Consider the following 21,192-nt stretch of genomic DNA (forward strand, 5'->3'; position numbering starts at 1 on the left):
GAAGGATGGGGAAGGAAGTCGGCCGTGCCCTTTCAAAGGAACCATCCCGGCATTCGCCAGGAGTGATTTAGGAAAATCACGGAAAACCTAAATCAGGATGGGCGGACGCGGGATTGAACCGTCGTCCTCCCGAATGCGAGCCCAGTGTGTTAACCACTGCGCCACCTCGCTCGGTTATCCACTGGTAAATTTTTCTTTCTTGTATGTGTTTGTTGTATGCGTTCGTCTGATAATATCAAGTTGCACGATGCCCCGAATGCCAAATGAAAATATCTTCTGATCGGCCATATAATTATGACTGTCGCTCCCAAAAGTATCACAGTCCATTTATAGCACCTAAATAACCTTGTCGTAGTATAGGTTCTACAATCACGCAATTTCTGTAAAACAGCAAGGAAATCAATACAGCTGGATGGAGGGATGGAGGAACTCGCTCTCACATCGGGCACAACCTTATTCAACATGAGCGTCTTGTCACGATCAAACCAGCCTCTAGATTTACAATAGTTACTCTTACAGCGTGTGCAATTTGTTACTTTTTTTTCGTTGTCTCTAGAGAGTTAACAGATGCGAAATAGCATGTTTCCGTAACGTAGCCTCATTCTCATCCCAAAATAATATGAAAGATTGCATTCCTGTGCTCCACTCCATACGCACTTTGTGTATAACTGTCCAATAATCACGCCAAAACTGTTCATCTCCTTACGGTTGCACCAATGGTTCTAACAGCCCTTCACTAACCTTTCACTCGCTGACTGAGACGGATATAAAGAAAGAAATCAAACGAATAAGAAAAGACAGGATTCTACCCCTTTAATTTTTCGGAAATTAAGGAAAATCGAAGGCAGAATGGCTGTACGTGGTTCTGAACTTCACTCCTCCCGGTTATGAGTTTCTTGTTCGGTTCAATAGCCTATTAATGTAATACTAGCACTGGACGACGACAGATACGAGAGAAAATTATCAATAAAGTTAATGACCTCTACATCTACGTCTACACTGTGCAAAACAGCGTGAGGTGCATGGCAGACGGTGCGTCCCGCTGCACCAATTACTAGGGTTTCTTTCCGTTCCATTCACGTATGGAGCATTGGAATAATCATTGTCTGGATGGCTTTGAGCGTGCAGTAATTATTCTAATCTTATCCTCATGATCCAGATGTGAGCGATACGTTGTAGTATATTTTTAGAAACATCATTTACAGCCGGTTTTTGAAATATTTTAAATAGATTACCTCGTGATAGTTTACGTCTGCCTTCAGGAGTCCGCCAGTTCAGTTCGTTCAACATCTCTGTAACACTCTCTCATGGATCAGATAAACCTGTGACCATTCGTGCTGCCCTTCTCTGTATATCTTCTGTCACTGCTATTTTTTATGGGTCCCACACACATGAGCAACATTCTAGAGCCGGTAGCACGAGTGATTTGTAAGCAATCTCCTTTGTAGACTGACTGCAACAGTACTCTACCAATAAACCGAAGTCTACCACCTGATTTACCCACGACTGAGCCTATGTGATCATCCCATTTCACATCCCTACAAAGTGTTATACCCAGGTATTTGTATGAGTTGGCCGATTCCAGCGGTGAGTCATTGATGTTATAGTTATAGGATACTACGTTTATTCGTTTTTTGAAGTGCACAATTTTACATTTCTGAACATTTAAAGCACGTTACTAAACTGTGCACCACTTTCAAATTTTATTGAGATCTCACTGAATATTTATGTAGCTCCTTTCTGATAGTACTTCATTACAAATAACTGCATCATTTGCAAAAAGTTTGAAATTACTATTAATATTGTCCGCAAACTAATATACAACATGAACAGCAAGGGTCAGAACATACTTGCCTGGGACAAAGCTCATTTTACTTCTACATCTGACGATAACCCTCCATCTAATATAACACGCTGCGTCCTCCCTACTAAAATGTCCTCAATTCAGCTGTGTAATACTTAATAATGACAATGATTATGTGAGAGCTCGACTTTTCCTACCTTACAAACGTCTGTAATGATATCCAGTCTGTTCTTGAAGCCTGACTGGCACAGATGACAGCAGGAGCCTGGTGGAAACTGGTGAAATATAATGAGAATAAGTACTAAAGCTGTTTAATATGAGCTCGTTCTGCATCAAGAGGGATATGATCGTAAAAAGAAATTTTTTTGTATTGATTTCATGCCCCTTCCACTCCCAAGCTGATAATTAAAAAAAGCACATCTTCTTTTACAGATGAAACCGTTAAATTATCCTAAGGACAAACACACACACCCGTGCCCGAGGGTGGATTCGAACCTCCGCCGGGATCAGCCGCACAGTCCATGACTGCTTCGCCCTAGACCGCTCGGCTAACCCCGCGCGGCTCTCAAACTCTTTATGAAGCGTAGAGACAAAATAGGCCATACTTAAAAACACTACAAAACGCAAAACAAGTACGACAACAAAACATGTGGCACGAAACAGACACAGACACGACGTCGACACTGAATCGGATGAACCAACAGGTACAAAAAGTGAACGTGATATTCAAATATTAATACAGTTATCCATCCAAGGTCAAAAGACCAACGTGACATAACAGTATCTAACAACAGAACAAATAAAATAGTATAAAAACTATATAATTATCATTAAATTAGGATTAATTCATAACTAAATTAACTAAGGAAAACTATCATGTAAAGCAAAAGATATCAGTTGTAAAACCAAGTACTTGTAAAGCCGTTTCTGCGACGACATGCTCGAAGTTTTCCCGAGCTCTCGTCACTGAAACAGCTACGATTTCTGGGACAAATTTTTCTTTCATTAACTTCCCTCACACCTTTCTTTACTTTTAGTGTTCTCTTTAATCAATATTTATTTATGTTTTCCAATCTTTGCATTTTTATAACCTGTATTTATATTAAGGAAGGACTAAGAAGAAATTCTAATTGTTAATCCACTGCCACAGTAGTAAGTGAATTAGTAGAATTGTATTAGTAATAATACTGCCCAAAAACTGATATATGGATATTGGGCTAATTGTAGCAAACAAATAAATACAATAATTCCAAAATTGCGTATGTTGAGAGAGTTGTCTTCTGCGCAGTTTGTCAAATTTTCCACGCTTCCGAGAATTGGAAAAATAGGGATTGTCGTCCATACGTTTCTGAACATCAACATTTATTTGTTGGAGAAAATATATACACACCAACACATCAAACGATATTTAGAGGGCCGCAAACTGCACCTTTTTATTTTATCGTTTTCTTTCTAAACAAATAACATTGCAAGTTATTTTTCCCTTTCAATAGAGATGATATTCTTACTGCTGAAACGATTTTCATTAAAAAAACGTTTATCTATTTACGTCCACATTTATGCACAGTGTTGGGTTCTTCTTTGCCCAGGTGTTGTTAAACCTGAATCTCGGTTTGCTTCGAGATATTTGGTCTCTCTCGTGGGAGAACAGTAGCAGAACAAATAGTAAGTCTTCTTGCAGCCTTGGTAGTGTGTACCAGAAATAAAATAAAATAAAATAAAATAAAGTTTAAGAAGACACAAAAGCACAAAATGCATCAGTATGCATTGACTGAGGGCGGGGAGAACTGGTTAACTTCCGGTATTAGAAGATGACGCCGCAATTTCCTCTTTCTGCGCATGCGTACTCTGCACAATACTCAGGATGTTACAAACCTACACCCCACACAGTCAATTGATTTTTGACGTTACTGACACAGTCGCGAAATGGTTAGAGCTGATCACGCGCTGACATTTGACGCGCACCCACAACGAGCAATCGATTTTGACAAGTAAATCGATCGTATACAACGGGCTTACATTTCAACATGTGCATCGGAATCTAGACTGGTCCAGTGCGATGTATGCGCTCCAGAGCTATTGTAAATCGAGGTAAGGTGGCATGTGGTACAGTTCGAACGGCACGAGGCTGCCGGCACAATGTGATCCCAGAGGCCGCGCATCTTGTAAAACAAGCGCACAGTGTATCTCCGCCCCCGCGCCGCGCAGCTGGCAGCCGTATCTGTCCGTGGATTGCCGGCTGCTGGCTGCGGAGAGCCGCATTCCGGAGGAGGAGCTAGAGGAGGACGAGGAGAAGCCTCCGCTGCGGGTTGAGCAACCGCCCGTAGCTGCAGCGGGCGCGGCCGAGCAATGCTGCGCCGTTCTCTCTGTGCTCTTCCCCCGCTTTTGTTTCCAGGCGGTACACGCAGTCCTCTCACACTAAAAGGGCGCTCAACACTGCACGTCAACGGAGCGGAATGGAACGTCACAGTCGAACACTTGTGTGACGGAACAACAACACAATGTCAGTTCCGAACGGAGAAAGTGAGGTTGTGGGATACCATTGAAGATTTATTTATTTATTATAAATTTAAAGAGCTGTACCTGTTACTCTAAAAGAGGTCGTGTATATTAAGTTTTCGTTTGTCGCCTTTTTTGTAGTTCTTTGTTTTGCTTTTAACTGCAACATTTGACAAGGAATAATACACTACTGGCCATTAAAATTGCTACACCACGATGATGACGTGCTACAGACGCGAATTTTAACCGACAGGAAGAAGATGCTGCGATATGCAAATGATTAGCTTTTCACAACATTCACACAAGGTTGGCGCTGGTGGCGACACCTACAACGTGCTGACATCAGGAAATTTTCCAACCGATTCTCATACGCAAACAGCAGTTGACTAGCGTTCCCTGGTGAAACGTCGTTGTGATGCCTCGTGTAAGGAGGAGAAATGCGTACCATCACGTTTCCGACTTTGATAAAGGTCGGATGGTAGCCTATCGCGATTGCGGTTTATCGTATCGCGACATTGCTGCTCGCGTTGGTCGAGATCCAGTGACTGTTAGCAGAATATGGAATCGGTGGGTTCAGGAGGGTAATACAGAACGCCGTGCTGTATCCCAACTCTCTCGTATCACTAGCAGTCTAAATGACAGGCATCTTATCCGCATAGCTGTAACGGATCGTGCAGCCACGTCTAGATCCCTGAGTCAACAGATGGGGACGTTTGCAAGACAACAACCATCTGCACGAACAGTTCGACGACGTATGCAGCAGCATGGACTATCAGCTCGGGGACCATGGCTGCGGTTACCCTTGACGCTATATCACAGACAGGATCGCCTGCGATGGTGTACTCAACGACGAACCTCGGTGCATGAATGGCAAAACGTCATTTTTTCGGATGAATCCAGGTTCTGTTTACAGCATCATGATAGTCGCATCCGTGTCTGGCGTCATCGCGGTGAACGCACGTTGGAATCGTGTATTCGTCATCGCCATACTGGCGTATCACCCGGCGTGATGGCATGGGGTGCCATTGGTTACACGTCTCGCTCACCCCTTGTTGGCATTGATGTCACTCTAAACAGTGGACGTTACATTTCAGGTGTGTTACGACCCGTGGCTCTACCCTTCATTCGATCCCTGCGAAACCCTACATTTCAGCAGGATAATGCACGACCGCATGTTGCAGGACGTGTACGGGGGTTTCTTGATACAGAAAATGTTCGACTGCTGCCCTGGCCAGCACATTCTCTAGATCTCTCACCAATTGAAAATGTCTGGTCAATGGTGACTGAGCAACTGGCTCGTCGCAATACGCCAGTCACTACTCTTGATGAACTGTGGTATCGTGTTGAAGCTGCATGGGCAGCTGTACCTGTACACGACATCCAAGCTCTGTTTGACCCAATGCCCAGGCATATCAAGGCCGTTATTACGGCTAGAGGTGGCTGTTCTGGGTACTGATTTCTCAGGGCCTATGCACCCAAATTGCGTGAAAATGTAATCACATGTCAGTTCTAGTATAATATATCTGTCCAATGAATACCCGTTTATCATCTGCATTTCTTCTTGGTGTAGTAATTTTAATGGCCAGTACTGTAGTTATACAGCTTGTAGTAGAGAAATTTGATTGCTAATCCTATGCAGTAACAGTACGTATTCTTCCATGTACTGCGCTGGGTGCATTCTTGGCTACATTAACAGCATCTTACACTAATTTACTGTAGTGTTCACTATCCTTAACCAATATTTGACTGATATGAATAATTGTCAGCATATTTTGGCATGTTACGTCTGATTCATAATTCTAGGTGTCTTATTTACTGTCACGTCTCATTTTCCTCCTCTTCCTCTTCAGTGCCACTGTTGCGCTATCATTGTGGGTGTCACTGCCCACCCTCTGTTGTTACATTGCAAATAGGCACGTCTCTTACGTCACGTCTGCAAGTCCTCTTCGTGCGTTGTTTTTGAAATGCCTTATTGGTCTCTTATTGCGTTGCATATACACTATGTGATCAAAAGTATCCGGACATCCCCAAAAACATACGTTTTTCATATTAAGTGCATTGTGCTGCCACCTACTGCCAGGTATTCCATATCAGAGACCTCAGTAATCATTAGACACCGTGAGAGAGCAGAATGGGGCGCTCTGTGGAACTCATCGACTTCGAACGTGGTCAGGTGATTGGATGTCTCTTGTGTCATGCGTCTGTACGCAAGATTTCCACATTCATAAACATCCCTAGATCCACTGTTTCCGAAGTGATAGTGAAGTGGAAACGTGAAAGGAATAGTACAGCACAAAAGCATACAGGCCGACCTCGTCTGTTGACTGACATAGACCGCCGACAGTTGAAGAGGGTCGTATTGTGTAATATGCAGACAGTTATCCAGACCATCACACAGGAATTCCAAACTGCATCAGGATCCACTGCAAGTACTATGACAGTTAGGCAGAAGGTGAGAATACTTGGATTTCATGGTCAAGCGGCAGCTCATAAGCCATACATCACGGCGGTAAATGCCAAACAAAGCCTCGCTTGGTGTAAGGAGCGTATACATTGGACGATTGAACAGTGGAAAAACCTTTGGTGGAGCAACGAATCACAGTACACAATGTGGCGATCCGATGGCAGGGTGTGGGTATGGTGAATGCCCGGTGAACGTCTTCTGCCAGTGTGTGTAGTGCCAGCACTAAAATTCGGAAACGGTGGTGCTATGCTGTGGTCGTGTTTTGCGTGGCACTATCACAGCACAGGCCTACATTGCTGTTTTAAGCACCTTCTTGCTTCCCACTGTGGAAGAGCAATTCGGAGATGGCGATTGCATCTTTCAACACGATCGAGCACCTATTTATAATGCACGGCCTGTGGTGGAGTGGTTACACGACAATAACATCCCTGTAATGGGCTGGTCTGCACATAGTCCTGACCTGAAACCTATAGAACACCTTTGGGATGTTTTGGAACGCCGACTTCGTGCCAGGCCCCACTGATATCGGTACCTGTCCTCAGTGCAGCAGTCCGTGAAGAATGGGCTGCCATTCCCCAAGAAACCTTCCAGTATGCTTGCAAGAGTGGAAGCTGTCATCAAGGCTAAGTGTGGGCCAACACCATATTGAATTCCAGCATTACCGATGGAGGGCGCCACGAACTTGTAAGTCATTTTCAGCCAGATGTACGGATACTTTTGATCACATAGTCTATGTATTTCTATTTCTGTGTAGCCTAAGTGTAGTGTATCTCTATTGTTCGTGTACTGCCAACAGAAAAAGACAGTGTGTTTTGAGACTCATCTTCCCTGAAGGTGCACGTACTTACCTATTAATGAATTAACTTTCCTATTTATGCACACAGTTGTCTTTCTCTTTGTCCTGGTACTGTGAAACTAAAATCATTTTTAGCTTTCAGATATCTGCCCTTTTTTCTGCAAGTGTCTTACCCAATAGTAAAAATACCCACATCATGACGGCACCTTCGCAAAGTGTCACAAAATAAAGTAAACAGTTAAATAAAGACCCTATGCACCAGAACACGAGTGAGTATGGCGAGGCTAGGTTACATACCATCCCCCCAAAATGTCAACGTAAAATGTTTCTCTCCGAGAAACATTGACTTTGACGGCTCGTTCCGTCCCATCCCGTTCCGTTCAGTCAACGTCCTGTGCGAATGCCACCATTTGAAATGCATGTTGGCATGTTGTGACGACTATTCGGTTCAGTCAAGTGTGAATCGAGCTTAAAAGTTTAACAGTATTAGCAGGCCATCAAATGGGCCGTGTTCCAAGAAGACTGAGAAGACATACATCTCCTTAGAATTTATTTCTGAATGTGGAAGTATCCAATTATATTCTACAGCTACACTTTGAAGGCCAACAATTTATGTCACTGCTAGAATGACTGGATCGTTACTCCCTGTGTATCGGTAGTCCTGTGCACGATCTATGTCGTCTAACTCTTAGGGATCGACGAACCGCCTTGTGGGAGCTGCGAAGTAACTTGAGAATAGAGTCAAATTCTGGTAGTGGTGTGGGGTACGAGAAGATACCTTGTACCGACTGAGTTTAGTTCATACGTATACTGATTTGGATGATCGCATTTGCAGATGCAACGCACAGTAGGAAAAGGAGAATTTCACACATGTCCCTGTAAGGTTCTTGAATACGAGAAACACAACCAAAAAATGTCCAAATGTGTGTGAGATCTTATGGGACTTACCTGCTAAGGTCATCAGTCCCTAAGCTTACACACTACTTAACCTAAATTATCCTAAGGACAAACACACACACCCATGCCCGAGGACCAGCCGCACAGTCCGTGACTGCAGCACCTTAGTCCGGAAACACAACCAAAAAGAACTCAGGCACTGACTCACTATTGTCGGGGTCTTCAGCTCAAAGACTGGTTTGACACCTCTCTACCTTGTGCAAACCTCTTCATTTCTACGTATCTACTGCAACCCTTGAGCTGCTTATTATAGTCAAGCTTTCGTCTCCCTCCACAACTTTTACACCCCATATTTCCCTCCATCACTAAATTGATTATTCCTCGACACCCCAGGATATCCTATCAGGCAGGACGTGTTTCTTTGTGTTTTCTCCCAGATTCAGCTCAATAGCTGGTCGTGCCATCTACCCATCTGATCCTCAGTCTTTTTCTTTAGCATCGTATTTCAGAGCTTCACTTCTCACCTAGGCTGTACTGTTTACCTTGTATGTTTCACTTCCATGCAATTCGGGCAAATGCTTTCAGAAAAGCCTTACCAATACCTAAATTTGTTTTAGATGTTAACATAACGCTGTTTTTCAGAACCGGTGTTCTTGGTGTCGGCGGTTCGCATTTAGTATCCTCTGTACTTCGGTCATCATCAGTTATTGGCCTATACATAAAACAATTAATGAACTACTTAAATACAGTTTGTGTTGATCGTCGCCTTTCCTACATAGTCTTTATTTAAGTACAAGAGAAAATTAATTAATAACAACTGAAGAAACGAATACTTCCAAAAGCATTCTGTGACTTTTTGAGAACACAACCCACTGTCATACGGTGACAAGCTAAAGTCTACATAACATATCAGTATCTCCAGTGTTCAAGATGAACGACCATACGTACCAGTAAGTATACATATATCCTTTGAGATCTTCTAGACATTCCAAAGCCTTTGAGTAACACACTTCTAATATACTATTTCCACATCTTCTTGCTGCTGCTAACCGTTCTTTGCGGAGATTTTGTTAGGACGTGCTTCATCATTCTCAACCATTTATGAACTGGCAACATTCCTTATCAAGCTGACATTCTATTACTTCCATTAATACTTCCTCCACTACCCTATATGGGATCATCTTCAAAAAAAGACTAGTAGGGTTAGAATGAAGAACAAAATCAAGTACAAACACACCGGGACTGGCAGGACACCGGATACACTTGCTTTCAGAACAACGGCGCTTACGTTAGTTTACCCAGTAGCCGAATGGCGCAGTGAAGTTTGTTTAAGTATTCTCTATGTGTCAAACAGATTTGAGAAAATGAGTAACGTATGATGAAGTCAGAAGTATACATCTGCGACATGGTTACCAATACTTTGAAAAATTCGCCCCCTTCCAGCCAAACGGGCTACCAGAATGGCCAAAATGCAATAAGAACTCATTACTGCCAATTCATCAATGTTGGAACTCGAGAATCGACTAAAATCGATGAAAGGCACTTTTAAGCTAGTCGAGAAACAACACTGCAATATAGACGTTGTTGTATGGGGTGATCAATGGACTTCTTCAAACTCAAACATGCTGGACCTAAATTTTTAATCCCATATTAATACCGTTTAGTTTTCACCTCCTTAGGAGAGTTTAGACATTGACGAATCGTGTATCAACTGGTCTTGACATTTTCTGGTCATGAACGTATCATTGGAAGGAAGTTTATATCTTTATAGTAAACGTGAAAGTAAATACAAAAATACAGAATTCGTTTTTACTGTAAGCCGTGTCAAAAATGTTAGGCTTCCACAAAACCGTCGATGAAATTATGCTCCTACTATGCTCGGTTCACCATGAATAGCGAACATCGTCAACTCCAACAAGAAGGTCATTCATACGCTTACAGCCGATGCAGCAGAGGAAATTCGTGGAGTTTCTTGATAAATGCTAACGAGAGCCATTCGACACACATGAGCAATATTTCGCCTAAGGAGAGGGCCACCGTATCATACGAGAAGACTGTGATATTGTAGAACTTAAATCGGATAACGGCAATGCTATCCTGTTCATGCTATGACAGGATTGTATAAACAAGATCTTTTGGAAGTACAGCAATGCAAGCAACTTCTGTTCGCTGTATAAGATGTTCTTTCGTTTGCTCAGTAATTCGTAACTTAAAATGTATCATTAAAAAACGCACCGAAACTCGAGAAATAAAATAGCTTGCAGTTGTGCCACCTACAAAAACTTCAGATTTGTATTTAATACTCACCTTTAATGCTTCTTCAACCTGTAGCTTTCGTCCCAGAGTCCGAAATGAAGATTCAGAAATAAATAGTTTATTGACATGTTGTCAACTACAGTCCAATACACAGTATCTAATAAAGATGCATGTTACTGACATTGTTGACACCTAACCTCCTTGGTTTACGCTCGATAAAAAAGAATATCGCATGAAATCAGAGATTATACGTTGTTTGTGAACAACCCTAACTTTGTAAAACAGTGTCGGTTCAAAAATGGTTCAATGGCTCTGAGCACTATGGGACTTAACATCTTCGGTCATCAATCCCCTAGAACTTAGAACTATTTAAACCTAACCAAACTAAGGACATCACACACATCCACGCCCGAGGCAGGATTCGAACCTGTGACCGTAGCGGTCGCGCGATTCCAGACTGAAGCGCCTAGAACCGCTCGGTCACAGCGGCCGGCGGCAGTGTGGGTGTATAGCTGCCAGCATTGTGTGATATCGATTATGGGTGAAAAATGGACTATTACAAAATACCATCGAAAGTATAATTATATGAATAAAAGAGCTGTGTTTAATGCCACTAAACCTTATACCATTAAAGATTTCTGTATCACATTTGCAAACGTGTACGGTACAACAAGACTATGATAGGCTCCAGTATAGTGAGCCGAGATAGATACTTTCAAAAAACTTTCCTCTTGTCATTTTAATTTAGAACCACTCATTCAACGTCAAATGCTGATATATTAATTTTTGTCAGCTGTACGCTACTTTTTTAGAAAAGTATCAGGACCTTATTCTCCGCTTATTGTGCGGACTTCAGCCTTTCTTCCGTAGTTCTTTCTTCATAACTTAGAATTTTACTGTGTTAGTTAGCAATAACTATTAATGGTTATTAACGTTTCGGTATAAGCATAAATATCAAATTGTAGTATTGCATCATAAGTAGAAGAGTCAACACATTTAAAACAAGTGTAATCTAAAACTAAATAGTACCAGAAATTCGTTTTACTACGTATGTTCGGCAAGATAAATTCCAAAAGTCTAAAAATACTTTCACATTATTCTCGTCGATTAGAGAAAAGATAAAAATGAAGAAAAAAAGGAAGGAAGAAAAGAATTTATCTTCTTCGAGGATCCAAACAAACAAACAACAACACATACTTAGAATATGACGGCAGTTCTTGTCCGTTCTGTAAGAGGGTTACACAACGTAAGCTTACCACCTTCAGCTGTGGAGCATGAAACGCATTATTTTTGCTCTTCCTTGTTGAATGTAGCCATGAGGAAAACACAACAGACGAGTGGTACTGTTTCGCTGTTTCGGTAGGTGGGCGCAATTACGCCCTCAGGAAAGATGTGCCAGAGCAAATTAAGAGTTACGAAATCCAGAGCCACGATTATGGCCCTCTGCGATCCCTTAACCGTTACGCAGGAGCAAAATGTAATGCGAGTTGTCTAATTTGAGGATCTTGATCTCGTTACGGTATAAAAGAGAACTCTGTTGCCAGTTCGTTTCGCAAATATCATTGAAACTAAAACATAAGGAAAGCAGCAAGTAGCTGCCAAATATTCGGAGCACAAAACGAAACGCAACGTAGTTCATTTCATCTTTGTAAGTTTTTTTTCTCTCCGGAACACAACTAATATAATTATGTTGTGACGCACAGGCCGTTGTTTTTAACGTAAGACCATGTGACGACAAGTCTGCATCTCACTTTTATTTGTTGCCGAAATGTGATAAATTAGCTACTGGTTCTTGGCTACTGTTCCTGTACTTTATGGAATTCTGTGCCCTTCCCTCTTTCCCCCTCCCATGTCCGACAGTGAAGAGATTCTGAACTTCAAGTGACAACTAGCATTAGAGAGAGAGAATTAACGTCGAATAAAATGTTGGTCCCTAAGAAGTCGGCGTACAGCAGAGCATCGCAACACGAGGTTCTTTATTGTGCGTCTATCTTCCTTTTCTCTTTTTTTCAGATAACAGTAAAACGTGGCTTATTTTCAGATTGTGTATCGTTTCTTCTCCAAGAAGTGCAAGTGAGTTCTGAGTAAAAGTCTGCTGTTCAGAGAGTTAAAATTCATAGTATTTTCCACCTGATCTAGTGACCGAGGGACTTGGCAAATTCGACTATCATTGGACACCACCTCCGTGATGTGGCGATTATCGTTCCTGAGGACCATCTCCGTTTTCTCTGTGATGAGAATGTCTGAAACGGGGTTCATGAACTTTCATGAGGCTACATGACAATTTGCTAGATAAAATGAGAAGCGAAACTGACATGCACGGGAAAGATTCGCACCAGGCTGGAACTCATACGACATTTATTTTAGTATGGCAATCATCAAATTGCCAGATTCAGTCAGGAAACGTTTGCTTCTCTAATATAAAGAATGTAAGCCAAATATAATCCCATACATTCTCAAGCCTTCAGTAGTCAGTAAACTGAACGCTCTTCAAATGGCTCTGAGCACTATGGGACTTAACGTCTTTGGTCATCAGTCCCCTAGAACTTAGAACTACTTCAACCTAACTAACCTAAGGACATCACACAACACCCAGTCATCACGAGGCAGAGAAAATCCCTGACCCCGCCGGGAATCGAACCCGGGAATCCGAGCTGCGGACTGAACGCTCTGAAATCCATCCTCTCGACTTATTGTGAGTCGAACTGTAGGTACAAAAAGGAGAAGATACGTGTTGGCAATTAACTGCTCATGACACAGCAAAAGAAAATGATGTTATAGAGAAAGATCCTTTTTTCTGGAAGATGAGAAACATTTTCTTTGAACCGATCTTACTACGGTCATCAGGCCCTCTCTTACATCCGATGAGAGTTTCACACGTACAATACCTTTTTTACGTCATAGTTAACTAAGAAGTAACAATTTTAATATCAGAAGAAGTGTTAAAATTATCTAAGTGTGTATAGTGACAATGTGAGGAAATAACACTGACTATGAAACAATAAAGCTGATACTGGCAGTATTTCTACTACAGATCTTGGTGTCATGAATAATGATAATAGCAGTAATAATAATAATAATGGCAATAACAGCAATAATGATTGTGAGAGATATAAAAAGAATATATAGGTGTAAAAAATAGATGTTTTGTGATAGAATGAGTTCCGCGTACGAGGACAATGATAATCATTATTGTTGCTTTAGTAGGTAGGCCTACGTGTTCTGAAGTTGGACATGTTATTTAGTTCTCTAATATAATACAGGAGGTGATTCCAGAGTCGCGTTCCTGCTAATGAGAATGACATCGAGAAAGTACTTGAACGATGAAGTAGGACAGAAAGCATTTTGTTCTGCTGCGGACCGGTGTTTCTACCATATTGTTCAGACCAGAGCGTTAAGGTCCATGTCAGATGTGCCTCGCTGCGAGTAGCTTCGTGAATGAGATCGGAAGTCTCGTACTTCAGATCAAAAACATCGAGGTTCAACAAGAGGTGGTGGAGGGAAACGGGCAAGATTTTTCTTTCTGACACTTATCGCGATTTTCACGTCTGCAAATGCTTTTTGTGTACTAAAATGTGAAGCTGTAACGTGAGCCCCCTTCAGCGTTTGTTTCTTCACAAATGATTTGGTGCGTCCTGTTACAGATCGAAGACTGGCAAAGTAACCTCATCTCAAATAAGACAATGTCTAGTTAATCACTGAGCTGGAATCCACTTTTGAACTGATGACCGTTTGACTTCAAACTCACAGTGGCTCTGATATGAGATTCTCTCTCTCAATCACTACCACTTCTCTCTCTCTCCGTTTCCCTTATTTCTTAACTTTAATTTTAATAATCAACAGCCTCATTTGCACCGTTTACCTAGAATTTACCTAGGTTTCAGTCGGGATAACCCAACCTTCTTCAGAATAACAGTAACTACCGTTTGTCCATAGTGGACATCGTCAAGCTAAAACTACAAACCCATAAGTTTTTACAGTCTGACGATAATTTATGGGTTTGTAGTTTTAGCTTGACAATGTCCACTGTGGACAAACGGTAGTTACTATTATTCTGAAGAAGGTTGGGTTATCCCGACTGAAACCTAGGTAAATTCTAGGTAAACGGTGCAAATGAGGCTGTTGATTATTAAAATTAATATTTATACAGTTGCTGACAGGGCCGCAAAATGTTGAAGATATCCCTTATTTCTCCCTCATCCCCCCTCTCTCCCCCTCTCATTTCTCCTTCACTGTCATTCGCTCTTTGAAGCAACATCTCCGGAACTTGTCCACAGACCTGTTCTACTGGTAGCCGCGCAGTGAACATACGCTAATGCGGTGGTAAAAACAAATCACTTTTGAGAACAGCACCAAAAATAGCTTTCTAACACAGCACTTAGCTTGCGAATATTTGGCCTCCTAAGGCACGTGACGAGCTTATCGTTGTGCTGCCTGTAGTCACCAGCGCGGCGTTCTGCTCCTCTTCCACATGCAGATAAGCGAGGCTTGTGACGGAGCACGTCCTGCGGCACGTGCCGACCGCGGCTCTTGACCTACGACCTCTAGATTTTACCAACACGGCATCAGGCTTATCTGCCCTGTGGTGAAGCTATCAGACACGACCCGCATGCATCGAAAATCCACTTAGCAGTGTTTTCTCGAGGTCTAAACAAGAGCGTCCTTGCTCTGCGTATTGTCCCCTACTTTGTGCCGCGCAGAGTGGCCGCGCTGTTTGAGGCGTTATGTGGCGGACTGCGCGGCCCATCCCACTGGAGGTCCGAGTCCTCCCTCGGGCATGGATGTGTGTGTCGTTCTTAGCATAAGTTAGATTGAGTAGCGTGTAAGTCTAGGAATTCACACACACACATTCCTACATTGTCTGCCTGTGAGATATTTCACTCGTCAGAAGAAGGAAAAGTTGACGTTTAGTGTCTTGTCTGTTGTCTTGTCTGTTGTGGAAAACCCACGTCCAGGATCTTGTTCAAAAACTAAATGCTGCTTTATTTACCATTAGAATAGTATCTGAAATAAGTGACAGTTCAACACGAAAAGTAGTCTACTTCGCATATTTTCATACACTTATGTCGTATGGTATTATTTTTTGGAGTAATTCTTCTGATTCAAAAAGGGTATTTTTGGCTCAAAAACGGGCTGTTCGAGCTATATGCGGTGTAAGTTCGAGAACCTCTTGTCGATCCCTATTCAATAGTCTGGGAATTCTGACATTGCCCTCACAGTATATATTTTCTTTAATGTCGTTTGTTGTTAGCAATATTAGCCTATTCCCAAGAGTTAGCACCTTTCACTCAGTTAATACTAAGCAGAAATCAAATCTGCATGTGGAATGCACTTCCTTGACTCTTGTGCAGAAAGGAGTGCAGCATTCGGCTGCATCCATTTTCAATAAGCTACCACAAGAACTCAAAAATCTTAGCAGTAGCCCAAACTCTTTTAAGTCCAAACTGAAGAGTTTCCTCATGGCTCACTCCTTCTATTCTGTCGAGGAGCTGCTGGAAGAGCTAAAAAATTAAGCAAATTCCAGTGTTACACTGTTGATTTTCTTTATTTAAACTTAAGACTTATCACCTGAATATGTTTTTTATATTTCATTTTATCTGTTTCTACTATCGTGTTATAATTCCATGTATTGACTCATTCCATGACCATGGAGACTTCTCCTTAATTTGATCCCACAGAACAATAAACAAATAAATAAAATAAATAAAAATAAAATAAAATTGTAAAAACGACTTTTCAATCGTATTATAACGGCCTGCCTCAGAAAAAGATTCTTGCCCTGAGGAAGATAGTTGCAACGCGGCCGAAACTTCGGTTTTACAGTTCATATGTAAATTACTTTATCAATGACGCTGTACAACACCCAGAATGATTTTCATCATTGTAGGACTCTTGCTCTTTCCAAAAACAAGCTCATCGTCTTCACAATTGCACCATCCAGCTCAGTGCTGTGCTGGAACAGTATTCATCTTAATTAGTACCGACACATCAGGCACCTATCTCACCGATTAGCAGATGTTTCGAGCCGTCAGTCATCAATCTAGGGTGCGAATTAAATTTGAATCTGGCAGGTCCTCCCTGACACCGAAGCTCCGCTTTTAACGTACTGCACTAATAGAGCAGGTCGTATCACGAAACTGGATCTTTGAACAAAAATTATTCAAGATATTGTTACATATATGGGGAGAGGAGAGACTATTTGACTTATTTTATTGTAATATACAATGGATTTTTTATGTCGCCTGTAATTCTATCCTAAGTGTATTCTCTTCGACTTGTATCCTGCATCGCAATAACAAACACGTGCACTTGTATTTCGTCTCATATAAATTACAGGATACCGTCTTAATTTTACCACAATATCGTAAAGTCTTTATCGAAGAAAGTGGGGGAGGGGGAGGGGGATTTGTAGAGGGATACTGAGGCTTCTACATCTACATCTACATCCATACTCCGCAAGCCACCTGACGGCGTGTGGCGGAGGGTACCTCGAGTACCTCTATCGGTTCTCACTTCTATTCCAGTCTCGCATTGTTCGTGGAAAGAAGGATTGTCGGTATGCTTCTGTGTGGGCTCTAATCTCTCTGATTTTATCCTCATGGTCTCTTCTCGAGATTAGGTAGGAGGGAGCAATATACTGTTTGACTCTTCGGTGAAGGTATGTTCTCGAAACTTTAACAAAAGCCCGTACCGAGCTACTGAGCGTCTCTCCTGCAGAGTCTTCCACTGGAGTTTATCTATCATCTCCGTAACGCTTTCGCGATTACTAAATGATCCTGTAACGAAGCGCGCTGCTCTCCGTTGGATCTTCTCTATCTCTTCTATCAACCCTATCTGGTACGGATCCCACACTGCTGAGCAGTATTCAAGCAGTGGACGAACAAGCGTACTGTAACCTACTTCCTTTGTTTTCGGATTGCATTTCCTTAGGATTCTTCCAATGAATCTCAGTCTAGCATCTGCTTTACCGACGATCAACTTTATATGATCATTCCATTTTAAATCACTCCTAATGCGTACTCCCAGATAATTTATGGAATTAACTGTTTCCAGTTGCTGACCTGCTATATTGTAGCTAAATGATAAGGGATCTATCTTTATGTCTATTCGCAGTACATTACACTTGTCTACATTGAGATTCAATTGCCATTCGCTGCACCATGCGTCAATTCGCTGTAGATCCTCCTGCATTTCAGTACAATTTTCCATTCTTACAACCTCTCGATACACCACAGCATTATCTGCAAAAAGCCTCAGTGAACTACCGATGTCATCCACAAGGTCATTTATGTATATTGTGAATAGCAACGGTCCTATGACACTCCCCTGCGGCACACCTGAAATCACTCTTACTTTGGAAGACTTTTCTCCATTGAGAATGACATGCTGCGTTCTGTTATCTAGGAACTCTTCAATCCAATCACACAATTGGTCTGATAGTCCATATGCTCTTACTTTGTTCATTAAACGACTATGGGGAACTGTATCGAACGCCTTGCGGAAGTCAAGAAGCACGGCATCTACCTATGAACCCGTGTCTATGGCCCTCTGAGTCTCGTGGACGAATAGCGCGAGCTGGGTTTCACACGACCGTCTTTTTCGAAACCCATGCGATTCCTACAGAGTAGATTTCTTGTCTCCACAAAAGTCATTATACTCGAACATAATAAGTGTTCCAAAATCCTACAACTCATCGACGTTAGCGATATAGGTCTATAGTTCTGCACATCTGTTCGACGTCCCTTCTTGAAAACGGGGATGACCTGTGCCCTTTTCCAATCCTTTGGAACACCACACTCTTCTAGAGACCTACGGTACACCGCTGCTAGAAGGGGGGCAAGTTCCATCGCGTACTCTGTGTAGAATCGAACTGGTATCCCATCAGGTCCAGCGGCCTTTCCTCTTTTGAGCGATTTTAATTGTTTCTCTATCCCTCTGTCGTCTATTTCAATATCTACCATTTTGTCATCTGTGCTTGAATACAATTAGCAGCTTACAACTGACGTAGGGTGCAGTAGTTAGGAAGAGATGAAGAGGCTTGTGTAGAATAGAGTGAAGAACTACATCAAACCAGTTTCCAGATTGAAGGCCACAAGAACAACTTACTGTTCAACTCAAATCCCGCCTGACCTGCATTCTCAGCACCGTAATAACAGCCACCGACACGTGCGTTTCTTGGTTAAGATACATGATACAAACTTACAGATTTCTACATTTGTTGAAAACCATTACTATTAGTCAGGCAACTGTCTCATCGTGCCGCAAGACTCTCTTGGAAAATACATCGAAACGCAGCCAATCGGTCCCTCGTTGTTAATACCCTAGAGCAGACAATACGCACGAATCGGATTCAGTTAAACATGTATCGAAGAATTCGAAATTCTGAAAGCATTAATCTCGATTTATAACACAATTTTTGAGACAGGCTTGCAGTTCTCCATATTCATCATCAGATTAAATGTCTTCACGAAAATTTCGGTTTCATAGGTTATTTTCCTTTTAGGTTGTCCCACCAATGTCTCTGTAGACAAGATCACTAATGCTAGTTTGTGCGGTAACTGTACACTAACGGGTAGCGGTTTAGAACCCTGTTCGTAGAAGTGCTTTTCGTGAGTTCACTGTGGTGGGAGGAATGGTATTGTTTGTTACGGTTCCTGATCACCATACTGTGCTGCGATGTATTGGACAAAACCTCTCCGCTATGTCTGAGGCTATCACAGCACGCGACAATGCTCAAAGTGATCCGTCCATCGAGTGGGAACCTTAATCATGCAGCAGGCTCTAGTCTGCCATCAAGTTTCATTAATTCCGCCCCTTCAGTTTCCACAGTTTCTATAACAACACAAGCACCGCACTACATTGCACTTTTGCTCTTCTTGGTACAAAACTTTCAAGGCTTTCATGGCCACTTGGCGGATTGCGTGTTGCCTCACCAAAATTTTCTATCGGCCTTTGTTAACGATTTCTCTGAGTTATCCGATATATATTTCTCATGGCGGAAGTTAGAGGGTGGGATATCTGCTAAGCAGTAGACCTTTCGTAGTGGAGTTGATCTCAGGCAGCCTGTGATAATCCTGCAAGTCTCGTTTACGACAGCTTCAGCCGCTAGACAGGTTGACGTTGCCCTAGTTAGACTTACAGGATCGTCACAAGCTGCCTGAGATCAGCTCCACTACCAAAGGTCTACTGCCTAGCAGGTATCCCAGCCCAGGACATCCGCCGTGAATTAAACCCGGGACTAGACGAAAATAAAGCAATAAATCCAGAGGTCCAATCTCTGTATGGGTAATCACCAGCAACTGCCCAATTCAAATCAAGACAAAGTTTGTTCAATACTACAAAACCCTGCCGAACAACCTGCAGCATTCAGACTAAATTTCTGGTGTAACATCTGACTGTAACATCACAGAACGGACGGTATCGTGTCAGAACATACTCGTGCTCATGAAGAAAACTGGCCGACAGAGGAAAACGCTCAACGAGCTACAATCTGGAGTCGGCAGGTGTAAGACCAACCTGAAAAAGCGGGGATTTTCTTATGACTATATCCTGTGAGAATGCGGAGAGGAGCAAACCATGGATCAGCTCCTTATCTGCAAGCTATGCACAACTAGAGGCTTTAAGAGCTGGCGGTAGCTACCCATGAAGCCTGTGGGGTGACCCAGCACTTAAAATGCGTGTGATTATGTAACATCTGGTTGTAGAAAACAGGTAATATAGAACCAGACTGAAATTATTTATCTGTTGTTTTGATTGTTTGACGTATGTTTTATGACACGGTTAAATAAAAACGATTTTTCCGACGTTTCGTCAGCAACTGGCATTGACAAAGGTTCACCATCAGCAATGGAGAGTGAACTTCAGACAGTGCCAGCCACTCATGATAGCGAAACGTCAGAAAAATCTTTGAACAGACGTCGGTAGGATATCCCGAGACAAAAGACCACAGGCAATAAGCCACTCTTCATCGAGTTCCACACGACACAGTTACATCTCAAACAAAACATCCACACACAGAAGCAAGTTCATATCACTTCATCAGCGAGAGAACAGCGTGGGAATTCCATTTGTCACAACTTCCTGTAATGAGTAAGTGGATTCAGCCTCGATCTCCGCTTATTTTTAGACAATAGAAGCATATCTTACATTTTTTCCTGTCCATTTAACTTTTTTATCATCTCCCTGTAACTGTTGGTTGCCTCCATATCATTACAAATAATTCAGAAGACGTGGTAAGAAATATGTCAGGCTTACTCATGCCCCCGCCCCTCCCCCCCCCCCCCAAAAAAAAAGAAGTCGAAAGCGACGCCCATAGGTTTCCGATGCCAGCATTGCCTTGTCACAACGATATTGAACGGAGTTTAACTTCAAACGAAGCAGCGAAATGTGTTTCTGGAAAAAAATAAAGACGATTTACAGAACATTTGATAAGACACGTCATGGTCATGTCGGCAATGAAAAAAGCTGCTGCTAAAA

At 42.2% G+C, this 21,192-nt stretch overlaps 1 protein-coding gene across 1 annotated transcript in view; it reads right to left on the minus strand.

Moving 5' to 3' along the window:
- The window catches only part of LOC124789845, a 615,167-nt gene that overhangs the window by 559,746 nt on the left and 34,229 nt on the right, over window positions 1-21,192 (minus strand). The window lies entirely within an intron of this gene.

This window comes from Schistocerca piceifrons, chromosome 1 (assembly GCF_021461385.2).
Source record: "Schistocerca piceifrons isolate TAMUIC-IGC-003096 chromosome 1, iqSchPice1.1, whole genome shotgun sequence".
In the NCBI taxonomy this organism is placed as follows: Eukaryota; Metazoa; Arthropoda; class Insecta; order Orthoptera; family Acrididae; genus Schistocerca; species Schistocerca piceifrons.